Source organism: Pipra filicauda, unplaced genomic scaffold (genome assembly GCF_003945595.2).
Source record: "Pipra filicauda isolate LSUMZ 115617 unplaced genomic scaffold, ASM394559v2 scaffold18_size4552066_pilon, whole genome shotgun sequence".
NCBI lineage: Eukaryota > Metazoa > Chordata > Aves > Passeriformes > Pipridae > Pipra > Pipra filicauda.
The window spans coordinates 3,607,130-3,629,382 of record NW_024104298.1 but is presented as its reverse complement, the minus strand read 5'-3'; the positions used below and the strand labels follow the sequence as shown (position 1 = coordinate 3,629,382).

Here is a 22,253-nt window from a genome sequence, read left to right as displayed (position 1 = left end):
GTTGTACAGGAGCAAATTGCTCCTTGGCTGCATGATGTGCCTTGCGGTATGAAGAGCACAAAGATGTGCCAATTGTTCCAGCCATCTCAAAAATCAAGGTGTGTGTGAGTGGAAATCCGTAATATCACCTTACAACTTTCAATCTTTGTGTATCTTCTCCAGGCATTTCAGAGAACCAAGGTAATTTGTGAGGCCATCCAGAACTGAGCAGATTGTTATGACTGTGTAGTTGCAAGGCCAGGTTTCTCAAATGTTTCTCTGTTCACATATCCTGCAGTCATGACACAAATGTTGAGCATTATAGTTGTGATAATTCTTAAACTATTTACACTCAAGCTCTTCTGACAGTCTCTGCTTTAGTGATCTCTTAAGGTGTATGTATACCCAAATCAGAGAAAAGATCTTGGCTTTCTGTCATATCGTACACATTGAGAACTGCAAACACCAATGAACAGCCCTGTTTTCTGTAAGTGGGAGCAAGACATGTAAATACCAGCTGGAGGAACTGTGTTTCTATATATGTGAGAGATCAATGATTGTCTTTGGGTTTCTCTGACTAAGAACTCCTGCTACACTTTTTAAAAATAATACTACCTTCCTTTATTCAGTTCTTGCAGAAAATATATTTAAAATCATAGGCCAAACACTTTGTCCATGTGCAAGTACAGAGGCAGGACCATATCTGGTTACATTCTCTGGCATCAGTAGTATGCTGTGGATATTTTGTTAGGATGAAAAGGATGTCCATACTTGCATGTCTCAAAGTACTTATGAGTGTTTTTCCACTACAGCTGTTGCTGCTAGAGTAAACAGCTGATTTTCTGCTTTGCCATCAGAATCTAGGGAAGTAGACACTTCCAGGGAGATGTCTAACAAAGCTGCATCTGGAAGGATTTTTGTCATTGCAATGTGCTAGTTTTAGTCTAGACAGATGTAGCAACTGAGTGACTCTTCCTACTTCTGGGAAGAGATGTATTCCCTGAGCCACCCCATAGCAGGGCTGTCTGAATTCACATCCTCTCTTGATGCTAAAACTTCATGAAAACCCATCTTTTCGATGTGCCCAAAGGCGAGTTCTGAGTGTTTGTGGTAACAGATGACGAGACTTGGGGCCTCAGAAATGACTAAGCTTGGAGTGAAAACTGTATAGAAACTTTTTGATTTGGAAAGGCAGGATTCCTTCTCCAATTTGTATTTGCTTACTGGTAAAAAGAGCTGATGCATTCAATGAGAAATTGAGTTGATTGAGCTTTGATGGGAATGTGGCAACTACCTGCTGCTTACCCAGACAGCATCTTGAAACTTCAGTTGGGGCAACAGGGAGGAGTGTTTGATGGGACTTGCTGTGCAATTTACTGCATCCCTAACCCTCGAAGGAAAACTGATGTAATGCCCTCAGATAAGAAAGTACAAAGTGCTAATTGATTAGGGATGTCATTGTGCATGGTTTACTGGCAGCTGCCGGTGGATCTTTAGAGCGCTGTTGAATGGCGTTAAACATTACAGCTGCCCTTTTTGCAGACACAACTGTCCATTGTTCGTGAGAATATGTAATGGAACAAGATCCTTTTTCTTCTCCCCTTGCTGACACGTTTGTGGAAAGTTAACTAGTAATTGCTAGGTGTGATTTGTCCTGTGCTTTACCCGATAGTTGTTAAACAAAGTAGTAGCTTATGGGTTCAACCCACGGGAGAAATCATTTGTAGGAAGCACTCAAAATATGTTAAGTTTACATAACCTAGTTTTAAAGCACTTCCTCGGAACACTCATGGAAAACTTCTTTAGATGATTTCATGCTCGTAGTTCAAAGCCCTTACGTTCCTGTCCTGTGACCAGATGGCTTTATTGATTTTGACTCTTACAATGCCTCAGACTTTAAGGACCTCAGAGCTAACCTTGGCACTTCTAGGACTGTTTATTTAGAGGCCTGAACTAAGAGTATTCCATGTTGTTTTTATAATCCTTCATTTGAGCTGTAAACAGGCATTTGGGAGGCTAAGTTGAACTGGCAGCTGAAGGACAGTGAACACCTTAGAGCAGCTCTGAAGCGGATCACAGGTTTTAGAAGTCGAAGCAACCCTACTTCTAAGCAGTTGTTCAGGGATGGCAAAATGTCTGAGCCTTGCAGCCCCCCAGGTTCTGGAGCCACCCAGGATGAAATATTTGCCCTTTCCTATACAGGGTAAGGGCATGGGGTATCTCTGACCTGCACCTTGCTGGTAGTGAGTCAACGGTGGCCTTTGCCATAACTGGTGTTAACTCACTGAGCTGTTTCTTACAGCTGTTTTGTCCCAAAATGTCCTGCACCATGGGCTGAAAATACAAGGAGGACTGGAACTTAAGTAGCACATTTACATCCCCTGTAGATGTAAACATATTTCTGGGTGGAAACTTGTTCATGCCTCTCTCAACACAAAATAGCATTAAGGGAAAATGGGAAACAAGACAATAAAACTGAATTTTAATCAAGGCTATCCTAACTTAGATCCTTCTCTTCCTTCCTCTGATGTGTGGAACACATCTGCAGTTGGACTGAGGCAGAGACACACTTGCAACCACGCCAAGCCAACAGAGCTGCATGGACTTAGACAGACTTGTGCATGTCATTTTGCATCTGAGCTGAGTTCAACTTCAGCTGTGAGAGCAGTATTTGGAAATCACCTGTAATACAGTGGTTTAATTCCACGACCACCATGAAAATTACAGCTGCAGTGAGGCTTTAGAAGGGTGAAATTAATTGTGTGGAGGACAGTCTTTGAGGACAGAAGTTTCCCCGTGAGGAAATTCAAAGATCCCCCAGACAGACCTACCATACGACCCTGCTAGCTCTTTAATTAGGTATTTTGCTTTTTGGTTTAAGAATATTAGGGCTTCATCCAGGCACTTGTGCTGCAGTATCCTGGTGTCGTAAAAGGCGTTTGTGCTCAGCAAGGCGCTGCTGCTTTCTTTGGCATTAACAGATCCCAAATGTGGGCTGAAGCAATGTTTATGGAATTAGGCTTCCCCAGAGCATACTTATTGGATGGATGACAACACTAGTGCAAATCAACACACTCTTTTCTGCTTCATTCCTCTGTGGTGAGTGAAGAAATGGGGGAGGAGGCAGTAAAATGTGTTATAGCATAGGGACTTATTTAAATGAGACATTGAGGGATGAAACGCTGACCCCTGACTCTCTAGCTTGGCACAGCTATTTCCCAGCCTGTCTTGTGAAGGAGACCTTTCCAGGAAAACCTTTTAGCTTTAAAGCTTTTAATTTCTCCCTCCCCACCACTTTCCCAGCAGGGGACTTAGAAAATACTAGAGATGCAACACAACGTGGGAACCCCAGGAGAATTCCATTCCCATCCTCACACGTTGCAGCCTTTCTTGTCAAGAAAAATTCCTTCCTCATCTCAAATAAACAAAATCTATCCATAAAAGAATATAAATTTTGCTGTAGGAGACAATAGGAGCTCTTATAGGTTCTACTCTATAGAACCTAGTAGAAAGGAGCATTAGATTCCTACAGGGTCATGCCCTGTGTTCAAAAATCTCTCAGAAATGTAACTCCAATGCTAACTATAGTTCTGCCAGCTGCAAGGCAAACTTAGCTTGCACCCTGAGTTGTCAGAAACATTGCTATTGGTGAAGAGTGTGTGGGAGTGAATAAGCCATGGGATGGCCCTCACTGGATATATGGAAGAACTGGAACAGTGGTGACACTCCTCTCACCTCTTGGGTTTCACAAATGCTTCTGGGCATCTTTTTCTTTTTTTTCCCCCTCACCACTACTGTTTGAGATATGTCCTTCTCTAGATAGTAAACTGCATTTGGATAGGAGGAAATTGTCACCTTTCAGAAAGTAAGAGTTCATGGTAATGGAGAGAGTAACTGCAAACACAAGTGTGTTTTTGGAACAGTTCAGTGTTATTTACACTCTTTGTGGTAGTGCAGGAAAAAAGACAACAACAGCTCCTCCAGAGCTGGATAACTGGAATATGTGCTGTTTCTTCAGATGTATTCAATAGTCAGTTTGCATCATGGAAGGATGCAGAAGGAACATACAGCAATTCCCTTTAGACCCTGTAAATCTCTCTTTAAAAGCTGGGCTGCCTCAACAAGGGAAATGTAGGGGATTCTGGATGCTCTTCCCTTTCCTGATGTCAAAATAAATGAATCCTCTTGAGAAATTATGAGGAGGATCTGTTTGGCTCTAGCTCTGATAACTCTCTACCCATGGCCACAGCAATCATTGCTCTGGCAAGGCTACTGATGAAGGAGCTGAAAGCAAGTTTGCTTTTACGAAAAACTTATGATTCAGAACTTCAGCACATGGCAATGTAGAACATGGGAAGCTCAGATGTTAAGAAGCCAGAGGTGAAATGATTATATCTCAAATGTGCTTAGCTGAGAAATACATTTGGACTCTACAACTAACTCTCTATATTCATAAACTAATGGAAGGCAAAAAAAAAAATCAAGCAAATAGCAACCTCCTTCATCTCATCGAGCCTAGTCTTTTCAGTAGCTTTGCAAGGATATTATAAGTGAAATAAAATAATACAGAAAAGTACACAGTAATGTATGCACAAGGAGGTGTGAGAGAAACACAGCGTGCAAAGCTAAGCTGTAGAAATAAATTTAAAAATTCAACCCCCTTACTGTTCTCTGAAAAATTCACCTGTTTTGTCCATCCTCCCCACTCTTTATTGAAGTTGCATTCTTCAACTACAGCAAGCAAAAGCTAAATTGCACCCCTCACCAGCACTCTTTGTTTATAGGAAAAAAAGTGAATTTGGAGTGAAACTTTGGGTGTGAGAAGCTCAGCATGACCTGACAATGTGCACTTGCAACCCAGAAAACCAACTGTGTCCTGGTAGGTTGAGGAAGGGGATTATGCCTCTGTTATGAGACCCCGCCTGGAGTATTGTGTCCAACTTTGGGGTCCCCAGTGTAAGAAAATATGAACCTTCTGGGTTCGGAGGACTCTATGAAGATGGTCAGAGGGCTGGAGCACCTCTCCTATGAAGGCAGATTCAGAGAGTTGGGGTTGTTTAGCCTGGAGAAGAGAAGGCTTCAGGGAGACCTCAGAGCACCTTCCAGTATGTAAAGGGGACTTACACAAAGGCTGGAGAGGGACTTTTCACAAGGGCATGTAGTGATAGGACCAGGGGGGAATGCTCTTAAGATGAAGGAGGGTAGGTTTAGATTAGATATTAGGAAGAAATTCTTCACTGTGACGATGGTGAGGCACTCAAACAGGGTGCCCAGAGAAGCTGTGGATGCCCCATCTCTGGAAGTGTTCAAGGCCATTTTTGGATGCGGTTCTAAGCAACCTGATCTAGTGGAAGGTGTCCCTGGCTGTTGAAGGAGGGTTGAAATGAGAGGATCTTTAAGGTCCTTTCCAACCCAAACCATTCTGTAAAAAGCAGCTGAGAGAACAACCTAACCTAGAATTAGCTACTGCCATAACATGAAGATTCTTTTTAGTGATGCAGAAGATGGCTGTGATTTTATTTGTTTAGGACTCCATGTAAGCAGGAGGGAAAACTTAAAGAGAAAAACACCCCAGCAAAACCAAAAACTCACTTATCAAAACTAACCTTTCCCTACTTCTAGTAACAGACCCAACTGAAAACCCAAGCCAGTGCAAGTTCTGGTTTGCCTCTTCTGTAAACCATAGGTGGTACAAGTGCCTTTGGCCAGGTCTGAGCAGCCAAGGGTGTCTGCCCAGCCCTGTGCTGATCTGAGCTCATCCCAGGTCAGGAGCAGCCAACTCCTGTGAAGTATATTGAGGAGCTGCAATTTGTACTTCCCCGTCAACACAGGGAATTCATGCCCGGGCAATGTTACACTAGGACAGTGGCACTTCTCCAGACCCTGTTAGCACAGGCACCTCTGCACCACACCCTGAGGTGTGGTTAGGATGTGCCTGAAGGACTGAGGTGCTGTTTTAAAAATATCTGAGCAGACATGAGTTGAAATCAATTACTGGAATTTAAAAACATATGAACGGATGTGAACCGAAATCAATTACTGGAAGTCTCTGAGGCTCAAGTTGCTTTGAAAAACCTGACTGCAGGTACATTCACAGTGTATATACATCCCCACATGCCTCTGAAAATTGTCAGTGTTCAGTGAGATACTTCACTGACTATATATTCACATCCTATATGTGTGTGTATATCTAATGGACCGTAACAGAAAAACGTTTTGTTGCTCAGAGGACATTTCATAGTTTTTCCTTTCCTCTCCTTCTGTCTCTCACCTGTGGAAACAAAGCTCAGTCACTGACATGTGCATGCAGCGTCCTGTCACCTGGACTGCCACCTTCTGTGGATGTTTAGAAATGCTCAGCTTCCATAGGAGACAGTTGGCTCTTATAGGTTTCTTGTCCGGAGCGAGAGGGAAGGCTGTAGCACAGTTCAGAAAAGGGCTGTGAGAGACAGAAACCAGCTCAACTTTTTCTATGGATTCTTAAGTACTTACCATGGAAGCATGGAATGGGTTGGAAGCGACACTTAAGGTTCATCCAGTTCCAATCCCCCCTGCCATGGTCAGGGAAACCTTCCATGAGACCAGGTTGCTCAAAGCCCAATCCAACCTGGCCTGGATACTTCCAGGGATAGGGCAAGCCACAACATCTCTGGGCAACCCCTTCCAGGGCCTCACCACGGTCACAGTAAAGAATTTCTTCCTTACATGCAATCCAAATCTAACATCTTTTGGTTTAAAATCATTGTCCCTTGTCCTGTCACTACAGGGCCTGGTAAAATGTCTTGTTTCTTTTAAGTCCCCTTTAAGTACTGAAAAGACAGATTAAGGTCTCCCTGGAGTCTTCTGCAGGCTGAACAACCTCAACTCTTCAGCCTGTCTCCAGAGGAAAGGTGTTCCAGTACTGACCATTTTTGTGGACCTCTTCTGGATCTGCTATGACAGGTCCACGTCTGCCTTGTGCTGGCAGTAAGCTGTAGATTACATTTGCAGTGATAAGGTGGAAAAAGCCAACAAGCCCCCTAAAGAGTTGACTGCACCTGTGTATGTGTGGTTTGGTGGTAGTTTGGTTGGGTTTGCTTCTTTTTCTTTGAACAATATATAGGCTTTTTCTTTTGCAGAGGCTTCTCTAGCAGACAAAATCTGCAGAACTGGTGACTGTTCTACCAAAGGATCAGTCTCTTGAATGTGGTATATACACTCATGCAATCTTATTTTAGAGCTTTTCTAATTGGAGACAGTGTGCTGGAGACTGTTGTAATGCTCATCTTGGTAAATATTTCAATAACCTGGTCTGTGTTACAAGAAGAGGGCTCAATGAAAACTTCCTACCACCTCCTCTTCCTTTCCAGAAATACATAAATAATTCCTCTAGAATGAAATGTCTGTGCTAATCTCTTCCTTTACATTACTTACACTTGTGTTGTCAAGTTAAACTCAAAATAATGGCAAGCTTTCTGATTTAATGAGAGCTGAAATCTGTAGCTGTGTCATTTCCCTCCTTGCTCGGGATTCAGTTTTAATCAACTTGTGAAATATTTCCATTTAGCTTTCAAAAAGGCAAAGTTGTCTGTCATGAGCTGGCTCTTGAGAGGTCTGAGTTCACATGGAGGTGTGATAATTTGGGCTTTGTGGCATCAGTTGCTCTGTACTTTTCCAAGGTGTCTCTTTCCCATCTTCCGCTCTCCCTGCGCTACCTTGGTGGTGGGTACAGTAAAGGGAAGGGATGAGCTATCAAGAATACAAACAGATTTTAAAATTGGAAAGCTGTCTTAAATGCCCTGCTGTAGGGACTGGTGGCTGTGTAGTTTTTCTGTTTGGTTTTGTTTGTTTGTTTTTTTATTTTTTAATTCATCTAATATAAATCTTCCATCAAAACTCGAAGGTAATGAGTCTGCCTGAAACTTACTCGTGCAACTGTATTTTGTTCTCTTCTTTTTCAAAGTCCAACAGTGGTTAAAACTGAAACCAGGGTGACTTGTGGCTTGGGAAAACCCTGCTATGCAGTTGCTTTCCCTCTTTCTTGTCTCTTCACTCTTACACTTGACTTCTTTACTAGCTGCAGACTGCGCCTCGGGTTGTGTGATTGTGTGTGTGCTGCTCAGTACCCTGGGGACCCCTTACCTTCCTTGCATGGGGTTTTTTAGCTGCTGTTACCCACTGTCTGTTTGTAAACAGTGACCATTCAGAACCTGAGAAGTTATGTAGGGCTTCCTTTTCGGTGTGACTAGCATGCTGAATGTCTTGAGCCTTTTTTTTTCTTGCCCAAATGACATTTTGAGGCAGTAAGTGGAATTTGATTCTTTTCAGCCAGTTCATTCTCTGAACTTCACTACACTGAAACTCCCCATGCAGCCACTTCTGTCAATGTGTCACATTAATGATTAAAGATAAACAAGAAGGTTAAAGAGCAGAAATAAAGGCAAAACTGTATTGTGAGTAAACTAGTTAAAAATACCTTTTGGGGTGTCAGGTGAAAGCTGCCTTTTGTTGTAGCGGTAGTCTTAGCCTCACTTCTCATTTTGCAGTCTAAGCACACCCCAGCTGGCAGCCAGTGCAGGGGAGTGGAGCTACAGAGCTGAAACACTTTAACTGGGAAATCCCTCAATCTGTATTTTTTTCCGCTTCAGCAAATTGTCGCTTATGACAAAGAAAAAAAAAAATAAACAAACCAAACCCAGATCGTTTCTTTTTCGTTTTTCCCGTGCCTACATCATTTGAAGCAACTTTACAAGACCTTAACCAAAAAGCCATAGCCCTGATACTGCAGCTTTAGCACTTACTAGTACAAGAGAGAAAACTTGGTCTCTTGCTTACCTCTGGAATCTCTCGGTATCTTTTCTGCATGTGCTGAGATCCAAACGTGCTGCTGAGAGTCACTTCTGCCTTGAATGAGGAAGTGCAGGAGTGGGACAGGATGTGGAGCAATGACTCAGATGCTGAGGGGCTGAGTTTCTCGAGACTAGCTGAGGAATAAAAGGAATTATTATTGAGGGCCTATCACGTTCAGCTGACATAACGACTTGATTTACCAATAGTAAAAGCTCATGAACATTCAATGTTTCACCTTTCGTCTTTTCCCAAACTTTAGCTGCTTATGGTAATGCAGTGTTCAGGTGTTGCACTCCTTTCTAGGAGGACTGCCTACCTTTAGTCCTATAAAACATATGGCCTTTGTTAATAAGCATTTCTTTGCACGAATGTGCTACTTGAAGATGTTCAGAATAAGGATTTTGCTAATGTCTCTGAAACAGCTCTTGCTTCTTAGCTCAAGCAGGCACTTGAGACTTTGCTTGATTCTTTCTATTAAGAACAGAAAATGATTAAAAAACCCTTAAAAAACCCTAAAAAATTCTTACAATTAGTTTTGACTCACATTCATGTTTTTAACCTCCTATACAGCTGAACACAGTCTACCACTTGCGGTTTCAAAGCTTACCTTTGCAAACTCTACAGTGTCAAAAAAGCTCTGTTTCTTTTATTTGCTCTGCAGTCAAGCACTGTTGCTTCCCTGGCTCTCTGCTTTTGATGTGCAGGTACTGAGCAGTGTTTACCCCTTACATTTCCAGCCAACCATGGTAGAAGCCTTTCTTTTTCTCCCCTAGAGAGCTCTTGCATGTCCGTGAGATGTGGACTTGGATGTGGGTGCCTGGCATATTCTGCTGTGGCATTTTGCAAAGAAATTTAAGTTTTTCTTTCTATGGGCATTTGCAAGGAGGAGCATTGCTTCATTGATTTTTTTTTTTTTTTTTTTTTTTGCACAGAGTTGCATAATTGCACAATTCAGAACTTGCAGGAAAATATATTTGATGGGTTTTGTTCAACTCTTCTATTTAAACTACCCTTGTTTGGGTAGTCTCTCTTGCATTGAATTCAATGCTTCTGTCATCTCCCTTTGCTTTATAAGTGCAAACACACACTTCTTAATGCGCTGTTAGTGTTGAACTTTACATTATATAAACGTGCCATAAAAGGCATACCCACTGATTTAAAATAAATTATTATTAGAAAGTATTAAATAATGTTAATTATTAAAATGAAAGAATAATATTATAACCACTGTTCTCATTCCTTTTAAGTCCTCTTCTTGGGTGAAGCAGAGAGCTAGTTAATCATGCTGGATTAATTTAAATATTAGTATGGAACACTCATACAAAAAATTGCTTAAACTTCAGAATGTCTGATTTTTTTTCTTTTTGTATTAAACTAGAAGTTACATAATTGAAGAAAGTCTAGAAAATCATGTTTCACTGTGATAGAAAACAAACAAAACCACCCACGCTCCACTTTAATGGTTCGAAAGGTAACACTTGATAAATCAGTCAGCTTCATGGTAGAATTTCAGCAATACAGTTTCTCACTCAAAGGATGTTGTAATGGAATTCCTCATTCTCTCCTGTGACAGTGATGATCCTGAGTATTTCCTGGGACACTTCACTTTGGAAAGCTTTGAATGCCTGATACAACTCACATTAGATGAGTGGTAAGATAGAGTAGAGGAAAATACTTCTGAGTTTGTAGAAGTTGTTTTTTGTCTAGCACTGAAGCACAAAAGTGGAAGGCTTCCAAGACTATAATTCCTGATGAAGGACCAAAAATGCCTATGGCTGTACTAATGTAATGAGAAAGAAGTATTGATGGGTTTTTCCCCCATACTCTTCTGAAAGCTACTCTTCCAAAAGATCCTACTCCTAACCCTACTCTGAGAACTTCTCTCACAATAGCAGAAGTATTGTCCAAGTTAAACAGAACTGTTGCAATCTGACTCAGAGATGCTCTGCCCTGCTCCAAGTAAAAGAAAATCCCTCCATAACAAAGTTCGAGAATGTAAAGGTGTATCCTTAATGCTTCATATGCTAATTCCTTCTTTATGTGCTTTGAACAAGTCTGAGATGCTACGTAGCCCAGCCTAAATTTAAACCATCAGTTGAGGTAATTTCTCGGTGTCCAGTGATTTGAACAGCCTTTTTCCAGTACATACCTTTAAAGTCCTAGGTCTCTAAATACTCCAAGTTTTTCTTGTGTTTGGTCTTTGGAGTGCATTGGCATGGTGATTAAATACCATCTAGGGAAAAAATTGTGAGAATGGAAAAGCTGCTGTTCTCCAGCTTTGTGCCTAAATAACCTCTGTGTCTTCCCTTCCATCCCTTTCTCACGTTATTTCTCTACTCCCATCTTGTAAGAGGAGGTAGCAGAATACTAATGCATTCTTTCAAAACCTCTCAGTGTAAAGAAATACAGGAGTCAGACACCTCTGGTCATCTAATGGTCTGGAGTAAAGGTTGTGGGCCTGGAGGACATGGCCATACAGTTATTACTCAATTTGATTCTCAGTGATAAAGACATGGAAATCGTGCTGATCTGTGATGACTGCTCACCAGGACAAAGCACACCAATATGTACAAGGCATGTGGTTGTGTTTTGTTTTGGAGTTGGTTTTAGTTGGGGATTTTTTTCCTCAGTCTCCTTATTGCTCATGTGGCAGAAGTGAGATGCTGTGATTGCTTAGTGTTCCCCTGTGCTACACTGAGTGTAGTTAAACATGAAATAAAATGAGGACCTGGCAGCAGTGCAATGTTGCCTTATAATTGTTTATCTTGACAGAAAAAAAAAAAAAGAAAACACTGAAAAGGCTTTTTTTTCTTCTCACCCTTTCTGTTTTTCCAAGGAACTCCTATTAAATTCAGCATGGGTTGAGTGACCTGAAGGAGACTTTTGTTATGGCTATACACTTTGCCTGTGTTCTTTCAAAATCCAGTCACAAGGTTCCCAGTATCACAGAGTGGTTGAGGTTGGAAGGGACGTCTGGAAGTGGTCTGGGCCAGCTCCCCTGCTCAAGCTGGGTTACTTGCTTGATCTTCAGACAGCCTCCTGTGTGTGTGCTCACTTCCTCTGGTCCTGTCCTCTTAGTACCCTCCCTTCAGGTATTTACATACATTGATGAGATCCCACCTGAGCCTTCTCTTCTCCAGGCAGAACAGCCCCAGCTCGCTCAGCCTTTCCTTACAGAAGACATGCTCCTGCATCTTCATCACCTTTGTGGCCTTTCATTGCACTTTCTCTGACAAATTCATATTTCTTTTCTATGAGGGAGCCCAGAATTGGATCCAGATCTCCAAGAGTGGTCTCATCAGTGCTGAAGAGAGGGGGAAGGATCACCTCCCTCAACTTTCAGGCAATATTTTGCCTAATACAGCCCAAGATAACATTAACCTTCTTTGCCACAAGGACACAACACTGACTCATGTTGAACTTGTTGCCCACCAGCACACCCCCAGGGTACTTTCTGCAAAGTTGCTTTCAAGCTGGGTGGCCCCTACCATGTATGTGGGTTTTTTTTTTCTCCGAAGTGCAGGACTTTGCACTTCTCCTTGTTGAGCTTCATGAGATTCCTGTCAGCCCATTTTTCCATCGTGTTGTGATCCCTCTGGATGGCATTACCACCCTCTGATATATCAGTCACTCCTGCCAGTTTGGTGTTATCAGCAAATTTGCCCCATCATCCAGATCATCAATGAAGACTTTCAACAGAACTGGGCCCAGTACTGATTCCTGGGATACAGTGATAATTACTGGCCTCCAGCTAGGTTGGGTTACTGATCACTGCTCTCTGGATCAAGCTGTTGAGCCATTTTTTAATCCACCTCACTCTGCTCATCCAGCCCACACTTCATTCAGCTTTTCTACGAGGACCATTATGGAAGACAGAGTCTGCTACTCCCCCCTTGACTACTAGTCCAATCATTTTATCATAGAAGTTTATCAGGTTGGTCCCACATTAATTGATGAAGCCATGATGACTACTCCTTATGACTTTCTTGTCCCTCACATGCCTGAAAATGGATCCCAAAATCAGCTCCTCTATTGCTTTCCCCAGGGATCAGGATGAAGCCGAGTGGCCCTGTAGCTCCCTGGATCTTCCTTCTTGCTCCTGAAGTCAGGAGTGACATTTGTTCTCCTGTAGTTCTCTGGCACTTCTCAGAGCTGTCATGATTAATCAAAGATTATCAAGAGTGGCCTCACAATGATATCTGCCAGCTCCCTCAGCACTCGTGAGTGCACCCCATCAAGGCCTGTGGACTTAGACATGTTCAGTTTACTTAAGTAAACCTGTCCCACTACCACCAAGGGCATGTCTTACTCTCTTGAACCTTTCTCCTGGTCTCTGGGATCTGTGATTCTTCAAGGCCAGTCTTCCTAAAAAAGTCTGAGGTAAAGGAGGTGTTCAATATCTCAGCCTTTTCCATGTCCTGTGTGACCAGGTTCCCTGTCTCCTTCAGCAGCAGGCCCACATTTTCCCTAGCCTTCCCTTCCTTTTGTCTCCTATGTACGCATAGAAGTCTTGTTGTCTTTGAAATGCCTGAATGGATTAAATTCCAGGTGGATTTTGGCTTTCTTAACTGTGTTTTCTGCATGCTCAGAGAGTGTCTCTTGATTGCTTCCGTGTTACCTACCCTTGCTACACCCTCTGCATGCTTCCTTTTAGTGCTTGAGTTTTGCAGGCATCTTGGTGGTTTTGTTTTTGTTTTGGTTTGGTTTTTTTTTTTTTGGTCTTGCTTCTTACTTGTTAGGATGAATGAAACACAGAACAAAACTTTGTTGAGACATGAAATCCTTAAGGCAATTCATGTACTAAAGACTATTGCCCAACATCTTGTTGGTTTTCAGTCCCTGAGGCTCCTCACTTCAGTTTGGAGACATTAAAATATTCAGTACCTTCACGATGATGCTTTTAGGTTGTATAAATGTGCTTTCTCCCCTCCATTTGCTGTATCCTGCATATTTGCTAAAAGGCTTCCAACAGAAGCAAGATACAATCTCCTTTCCCACTCAATACAACCCCCTAGGCAGTTGTCTACACATCTGCTAATTAAAATACCATGAATCATATGCATTCTAGAAGCCAGAATGTTTTCATCACATAGAAGTAAATTGATAGAAGAATGAAGGGTTTATATAGTTTAATCTTCAGTATCTGAATTATAAACTTGCATTCCACTAAGTACTGCTGCAGACTGGACAAGGGACCTATGTATTTTCCTTTGGTGCTATGTTAGCATATTGCGACCTTGCAGTGTTCCTCTTTTAGTTGTAATTTTTCACCTCTATTTGTGTTTATAGTTAAAATGGCTTCTAAACCTGCTGGCAGAATACTCCGAGAAACCGAGTCTTGCATTTCTGACTGTTACTCATCATAAGTTATTAATAGTGATGACCTTACCTGGGATTATTAATAAGTGTGAGTTTTTCTCTTTGCCTCGCTCCCCTTTTGTTATCAGATGAACCAAATAATACCTACAGTCCTAACCTGGCTCACTTCAGAAGGAAAGTGCAAACTTAACTTCATTTGTCATTCACAGCAGAAGGCAGCAAGAGTTTTTGAATCAGACAGTACAGACCAGCAGTAGCTATAGTTTACCATACCTATCCTCTCTATTTTGCTGAACCTTCATCATTCTTCAATTCAGGTGAAAACAAAGACTATTTACACCACGCTGGTGAGTACCTGAGGTCTGTGTACTTTATTTATCACTTTGGATTTGGCTGTAGACTGAGGCTGTCCAGCCCGTGGGAAGCACTCCTGGTTGTGGCTGGTTTCACTCATGTCCACATATTTGAGCTAACATGTTACGTGGTTAGGACTCTTATCCCAGGATGAGGGGGATGCAAAGATATGAAGAAATAATGAGTGCTCATGCTGGCTTTTGAGACACTTGAGCAACTGTGAAGGTCCTTTCATGGTGCTGCTAGGGTAGCAGAAATTGAAGTAGCGTGTTCATTTGCAAAGGAAGAATCAATAGTCAGCAGCATTCCTGTCCAAGAAATGTTCTTTTAGGTTCTGGCAATAGGAGATACTTGGCAAGGACTACACATCAGGCTGAGGCCTAATGACCTGAATATGCCAGCAGAAATGGGAACAAAAGTTCAGCTTAACTGTGAGAAAGGAATGAGAGTGAAACTGACTTTTCCTACTTTTGTCAGTCTGATCCCTTGAATGATAATCTCTCAGGCTGATCCATTAGCTGTTTGTTCCTCTCTGCAGTCGCTTCCCCCCCTTTTTTCAAAATACCCTGCAGTGGGTGGTTGCCTGAGGGCTCAGGATCTCAGACACTCAGGAGGGAGGATTCACACTTTTTCTGTAAAGGTGTTCATGACTGTATTTGCCACGAGGCTTCTGGGCTTTCCTAGGGAATAGCAGCAAGCACTGGGAGGCTTTGAAAGCCTAAGTCGCTCCATGTGTCTGTGCTTTCCTCCCAACATGAGTGAGACAGAGGGTAGACTGTTACAGTTGGAAGGAACCTTACAAGGATTATCTAGTCCAACTGCCTGACCACTTCAGGGCTGACCAAAAGTTACAGCACGTTGTTAAGGGCACTGTCCAAATGCCTCTTGCACACTGACAGACTTTGGGCATTAAGCACCTCTCTAAGGAGCCTGTTCCAGTGTTTGACCACGCTCTTGGCAAAGAAATGCTTCCTTGTGTGAAATCTGAACCTCCCCCAGAATCATAAAATATCTTGAGTTGGAAGGGACCCATAAGCATCCTGCTCCTTGCAGAGCTACCTAAAACTTAGCCAAATGACTAAGAGTGTTGCCCAGGTGTTCTATGAACTCTGTCAGGTGTGATGCTGTAGGAGACACAAAGTCACCCCTCAGCCTCCTTTTCTCCAAACTAGACAGAATGACACGGGCTGGCCTGCCTGGTTGGCTGAGCAGGGCAGGGGCTGAGTGAGGCTGGGAGGGAATGTCTGCCCTTGCTGCAGCAAGGGGAGCCTGGTTAGTGCTTGGCAGATCATCGTGGTGACCAAAACGTCACCACGGGCTTGACTCAGTTGCATATGGGCCTTACCAGCTTTCCTGGTGCTGCCTCATCTCTCCAGCCCTTTGAGCAATTCAGTGAAAAAACATTTGGTTGCGTTTCATCTCTCTGTCCTAGACTCTGGCATATCTCAAAGAGTGAAAGTTTATGATATCTGTCTCTTTCTCAGCCAGTTTTATTTCTTTCCTCCATTACAGCTGCTGGTATCTGGCCCTACCCTGGGCTGGCCAAAACAGGGCTTACAAGTCTGCTTGTGGTAGAAAACTGAGCTGGTGGGGGAGAGTTTGGTCTTGTGCTTGGGCCTGGTTCAGTAACGGTAGGGAGGGCTCTGCTTTGCCTAGAAATGCATGGGGAGCACACCTACCTTCTGAAAGGTACTTAACATTCCAACCAGCTTATTTGCAACTATAATAGTATGAGTTATAAAATGAATTATAAAAGCCAAGTGCTGAATGCCCACCCTGTGGCCTCCATCACAGGAGTGTACTTTGGAGGTCCAGCAGAGTCACAACAATGTCATCTGCAGTCCTTCAGTGTTGCAGCTTGTCAGGCTAATGCTAATTATGGGAGTGGTTCTTTCATTTAGGCACAGCAGGGACACCATGAAATCCAAGAGCAAAAAACCCCCTACAACTTGGTTTATGCATCACCAACTATTCTCTGTGGTATCTTGTGTGAGCTTTGTCAAGCCTAAAGCATTCATTCTAAATATGACCAATGAAACTGTTGCACCCAAGGCCACAACCCTCCATGAGGGACACTCTTCCTCTAGTCCTCATTTTTGGGTGGCTAAAGAGCACGTGTTCTGTTTGCCACTGTCTCTGCCATGGAAGAGGAGCTGCCTGGGGCATTCCTGCGGTTCATGTATTAGGCTGCTTTCCAAAAACAGTCAGCTCTTCTTCTAAATCCATTTTCTTCCCTCTTGATCTAAGTCTGCAAACCCAATCTCGTCTTACACAACTGCTGACAGCCACAGTGGCTTGAGTGTCCTCGAGCCTTGGTTCCCCTGTGCAAGGCAGGGCTAAGTGAAGCTTAATGCTTTTCTCAAGGCACACAGGTATTTTTTTCTTTTGGTCCCTGGGACAGCTTGGTTCACATCTTCTCTAAAGGAGAGAGGCCTTCCAGGGCTGACTAAACCATTACATGCATTGAGGCAAAACATCCTGGTTTAGCTCACGGCAGCCTTGGCCATGGTGGGAGTACTCCCCTCCTCTGCAGGGTGCTCCAGTCCCAGGGGCAAAGGAATTCCTCTTTCCAATTTGATGAAATTTGAGCTTTGAATACGGTACTGCAGATCCAGCCACTCTTGCTGTATTTTGTAAAGGTTTTTCTGTCTCTGAAGGGTTATATTCTGTAAATATTATCAGTAATTCAAGTGCCAGTTCTGCAGGTGCTGTCTGCAGTCCTTTACCCCTGATCTATCAGAAATTGGTCTAATAGTGGGAAAAGCTTTTAGTTCAGCAACATTTGCTCTGCTGTGAGTGTCCAAAGGCCCTCACAGCTCAACACCTGCTCTGTGGATGTGACACACAGAGAGACCAGGCACTTTGTTACCAGGGAAGCATATAGCAGTAGGCCTTCAGGTATTTCCTTGGCTTCATCTTTGGAAATAAAGTACTGATTTTTACCTCAATTTCATGAGAGGAGGCACAAGTTTTTCCAGTGTGAAAGTTCAGGCAGGCATGATTAAGTTGTTGGTATTTCTCCAACCTGCAGGGAGCAGCAATTCAAGAGGGCAAAAAAAGTCTCTGCTGTCTTGGCAGTGAACAGTGAAATGAACTTTGACATGCTGGGGTGTGGGGAGATGGGAATATCAGCCTTGCCTCCCCGAAAAGTAAATAGTCTGAATGAAAGCAGCAAGGTTTGCATCCAGTCTGTGACAGTCCTCCCACTCAGACAAGGTTTTTGTGGGAGCCACGTGCTTTCTTATCTCCTTGCAAAAGTTGACCTGCATTTGGCACACTGCTCCATTGCACGTTATTTCTGCTCAAATACACTTCTGTGTGCTACTGCACTGTGCTCACCTCTGCAATTGTGCTCATTATTTGCACGGAATTTCCAGCTAGCAGAGATATGTTATACAACTAAGTATTGCCAGGCTGGGTGCTCTATCCCATCAGCTGGGAGTGCAGTGGTTGAGATTACAGCATGCTTCGTGAAACATGTAGTGAGAGCTGTATAAGAGAGCTGGGCTGTAAAGCCAGACCTACACAGGAGGGGGTTAGGGTCCCTTTCCAGCTTCACAGCCAGCTTCTTACCTGGCTTCAGTTCAGTGGTTTCCTCCTGGCTGTTTGGAGCAGCACTGCCTGGAGACTAAACTAAACAATTGCTTTCTTTCCCTGCCTTCAACCCCACCCCAAAACTTCTGAAAAATATGCTGGCAGGGGCACACCTCTGTGCCTGGGACTGCTCCTAGCTGTGAGGTGCTCAAGCTTGAGCACCTGTGACCTGGGAACATTAAAACCCCTTTTAATGCAAAAACTGGCATAGTACAAAGTACTAGCAGAGGTCTTTGACATGTGGATTATATACTACTGTTTCCTGAGGCTTAAAGGTCTATCGGTGCCATAAATGCAGCTACAGAAGTTGGTGGATTTCTTTTGCCAAGTTTTCTGTTTCTGGGAGCTGTTGTTTGACTTTGTTCAGAAATAATTTTCTGTCCGGATATGTTGTAGTGCAGTAGGAATTGCTAAAAAATGAAGATAAGACACACTGTATAAAGCTGGTCAGCAGTTGCCACGTTGCCAAAAATGTTAATGAAAGGCACTGGCTCACTGTGTGCATGCCTGGTGCATATACCAGAGCATATGTTTGTTAATGGCAGCTCTACTTAAGAGCTACTTCAAATAATAGTTAAAAAAAAAAAAATCCCCCACAGAGCTTCATCTACTGAGGACTGGCAAATGTCACTGGGCTGGAGGAGATTAAAAGATATTAAATTTGTTTTCTTTTCTTTCTTGTTCCCACTCTCAGCTGGTTCAAATTGTTCCGTGAGAAATACCATGGCAGGCAGCTGTCTGCTTCGTCGTCATCATGAAAAATTCAACTTTAAATAAATAAAGAAATAATCTGAAACTAAACAGGGCAGTTGTGTAGAATTCAGTGTTTATTTATTTTTTTACTTTTTGCCTACTCAGAGGCACTTTTACGCCTCAGAGCTGAGCTGTGCCCTGGTGTGCCAGGATTCCTGATGGGGTCCCCACCTTCTGAGCAGAGACCTGGCACCGCAGCTCACCCTGGACTGGGATCTTCTGGAGGTTTGCCTGTCTCCAAAGGCACTTCCTCATCTTCTTCAGTTCCTGGACACTCTCTTCGTGTCAGCTGGTGGCAGGAGTGCAGGAGACATCCCTGGGGTGCTGTGTCCCTGCCTCACCCTGTGTAGAAACAGTCAATAAATTTTCGTGGAAAGGGCAGTCATTATCTGGCCAGCCCTCTTGCCTTGTTCAGTAGGTCAGGAACCCACACAGGGCTCGATTTTTCTCATGGTATTGATGAGATAATTCAATAATATATCTTAAATAAGAGAGCAACCCTCTGTGCTGCAGATAGAGCCAGATAAAAGCATGAACACAGGTATAGAAAACCAAAGAAAGGGCTTTGAAAGACCAGGTTTGTGATAAGACTTCTGGTAATTTGCTGACACAGAGTTTGATCAAACTCAGTTTAATCTAAACTGGTTAATAAGACTCCCAATGAGGTGATAAAGATATTTTGTGTTTACCTAGTTTTATAAAAACAGCTACAGTTCAGACACAGTTGCATGTTTATCCCTTGACCTATTTTTAGTTACGATAACTGCAGGAGTGATGTATTTCACAAGTTAGGTAACACAACTGTGGTAAGTCTGACTGATAAAGAGATGAATCGAGAGGAACAGAATTGCTTCTAGTCCAGCATGATGCTGTGTAAAAGTTGTTTCTGCAAGCGAATTTGATCTTGTTTCGAAACTGCACTCTCAGCCTCCTAGGAGGGATGACATGTGACAGCACAGATCTGGCAGAAGAAATTAAGAAGGAAATGTTAGCAGTCCCTCTCTGTCCACGTAGTAACTGTGTTAGTGTTCCTTCTTACTGACAGATTCTTAAAAGATTCCTGGTCTGAACTGAGAGATATCTTTTTTCTCTTTTTTTTTTTTTTTTTTTTTTTTTTTTTAAGGGTGGACTTTTTTTTTTTGTGCAATGTAATCCTATTCAAACAGCTTCTGTTGACTTATGATACCTACTGGGGTGAATGCTGCAAAGGACTGGACTTTCCAGTCCAGCAAGTGAAAGAAGGCTTCTGTGTGCTGGAGATGTGAGTGCAAACACCAAGTCAGCTACAGCCCTGTGTGACTCGGCATGACTTCCGTGTCCAAGCTTTTCAATTATAAAATCATTCTAAGCAGCACTTCTTGGAATCACAGGAAAATAAATCGCTAATTTATCACTAAACTCTTGGGACCTGTTTTAGGCAAGTTGGAGGGTCAGCTTAAGTCTCTTGTCTCTACACAGCAATTTTCTGTGCCAAACTGAAATGGGAAACAGACTCTTTCCTAACAACTGCAAACAAAGAGTTTGTGATTAATAGCTGCCAAGGACTTGCATTTTGCATCATGGGGCATTGGTTTGGATACAGTGCTTATGCTTGTTAGTGGTGCTGATAAGACATGAAGTGTTTGAAGTGTTTTTCTTGTGTTGGAAGGTAACTGTACAAACTGACCTGTTGTCACCTAAGTGTGTCTTGAATGATGGATGACACAGAAGCCACTGGTGTGTGGCCTGTAATTCCCTGGAATGCCAGATGCAGAGATCACCTCAAAGAACATGTGAGGTGCCTTCTATAACCACAGAGTGGGTAAGTTTGGAAGGGACCATTGGAGGTCATCTGGTCCAACCTCCCTGCTCATGCAGGGTTCCCAGGAGCGCATGACTCAGGATTGTGTCCAGATGGCTTTTGAATATCTTCAGGGAAAAGATCTCCACAACCTGTTCCAGTGCTCAGTCACTCTCACTGAACAGAAGTTCTTCCTTAAGTTCATGTGCATCAGTTTCTGCCTGTTGCCTCTTGTCCTATTGCTTGGAACAACCAAGCAGAGCCTGGATCCATCCTCTGACACCTTCCTTTCCAATACTTAAATATATTGATGGAGTCCCCTCTCAGTCATCTTTTCTTGAGGTTGAACAGGCCCAGCTCCCTCAGCCTTTCCTTGTAAATGAGGTGCTCCAGTTCCCTAATCATCTTTGTAACCCTGTTCTGGACTTGCTCCAGGAGCTCCATAATAATCCTCAAATGGTGACCATATTACAATGATTGCATTCCATATCATCTAATGAACGTGGTGAAGGTCCTAATGCCCACCACACATTGAGAGGAAAAGTCCCAGAGCCTAACCAACATCTATAGGGGTTATGGGGGTTCTCTCCCTGTGGTGTTGGGCTGTACTCAATTATTCCTGAGAGCAGTTTCTCTTCTTCTGGAAAAAAAAGAGAGGTTAGAGAGATTACACTTATGGGGAAATGTGAACTTTTGTGTATGTTTGCTACAAATATGAGAAAGATTCACTTTGCAAGTTGGAAAAGCAACTAATAGAGTTTCTTTGGCATGGCACAAGGGCTACTGAGAAAAGAGTCTGGAGTCAGGGTTGTCGAAGAGGGAAAAGGGAGTGCTTTTTTGAGCAAAAGAGATATTTCAGCTTTCACAGGTAAAAAGATTTAAAAAATGAATTTGACTACAGGACAGATGGATTCAGATCACTAAGTAGCTACACATGTTTTCTCTTGGGGCTTTCCACTTGTGGTTTACCAGCCATGCCACAATAACTGTCTTTCACTTTTCTGTGAAAGTAAGTCCATTTCTTAGAGTCTTGCTCCAAACCTGCATCAAGTGTTGCTTTCCTGTGCATGTGTTCAAGCTACTTGGGATATGTAGTCCCTGTGAGCTGCTACCTTTAATGAAGACAAACAGAGGGATGCTGGTGCTCAAGTGCAACACTGAACTGGGACAGTGCAATGAGCTGGTTTCAGTTCTGGATGTGGGAGTGTTGTACCTCTGCTCTGCTTGGGGTTGTAAATTTGGGTGAGAAATGGATGTATCAGCCTGGGCTTAGTGCTGCCTTCAGGCTACTGCATGGCTTTCACTCAGTGTGCTCAAGGTATTTTGTTGTGTGAGACCAAAAAAAGCAAAGGTGGTCGAGTCTGTGTTGCGTTGGTGTCTCCTCATCTGAGGGCTTTGGGAAGGAGCACTCGTATGCCCTGAGGGATGTGACTGAAAGCAAAACTGCCACTTGGATTGGGGGCAATGGTTTGGAGTGACTTGTGTGTGCGTGCTGGTAGATTTAGTCAAACACCCAGAAGAATGAATGGATTTTATTTAAAATATAAACGTGGCACGTGAAGACAAAAACTCTGTTATTACAAAACTCCTACGTCCTTTGAATGGTAACAAACAACTGGGACCCTCTAAAAATAGCTGGAACCCC

At 43.0% G+C, this 22,253-nt stretch overlaps 1 protein-coding gene across 1 annotated transcript in view; it reads right to left on the bottom strand.

The window, feature by feature from the left end:
- The window catches only part of LOC120323051 (myelin-oligodendrocyte glycoprotein-like), a 33,291-nt gene extending 24,425 nt beyond the window's left edge, over positions 1 to 8,866 (bottom strand). The window contains exon 1 of the mRNA XM_039380207.1: positions 8,794 to 8,866. The gene's annotated coding sequence lies outside the window, so the exon portion shown is untranslated. The remainder of the gene's footprint in view (positions 1 to 8,793) is intronic.
- Between the last annotated feature and the right edge of the window lie 13,387 nt (positions 8,867 to 22,253).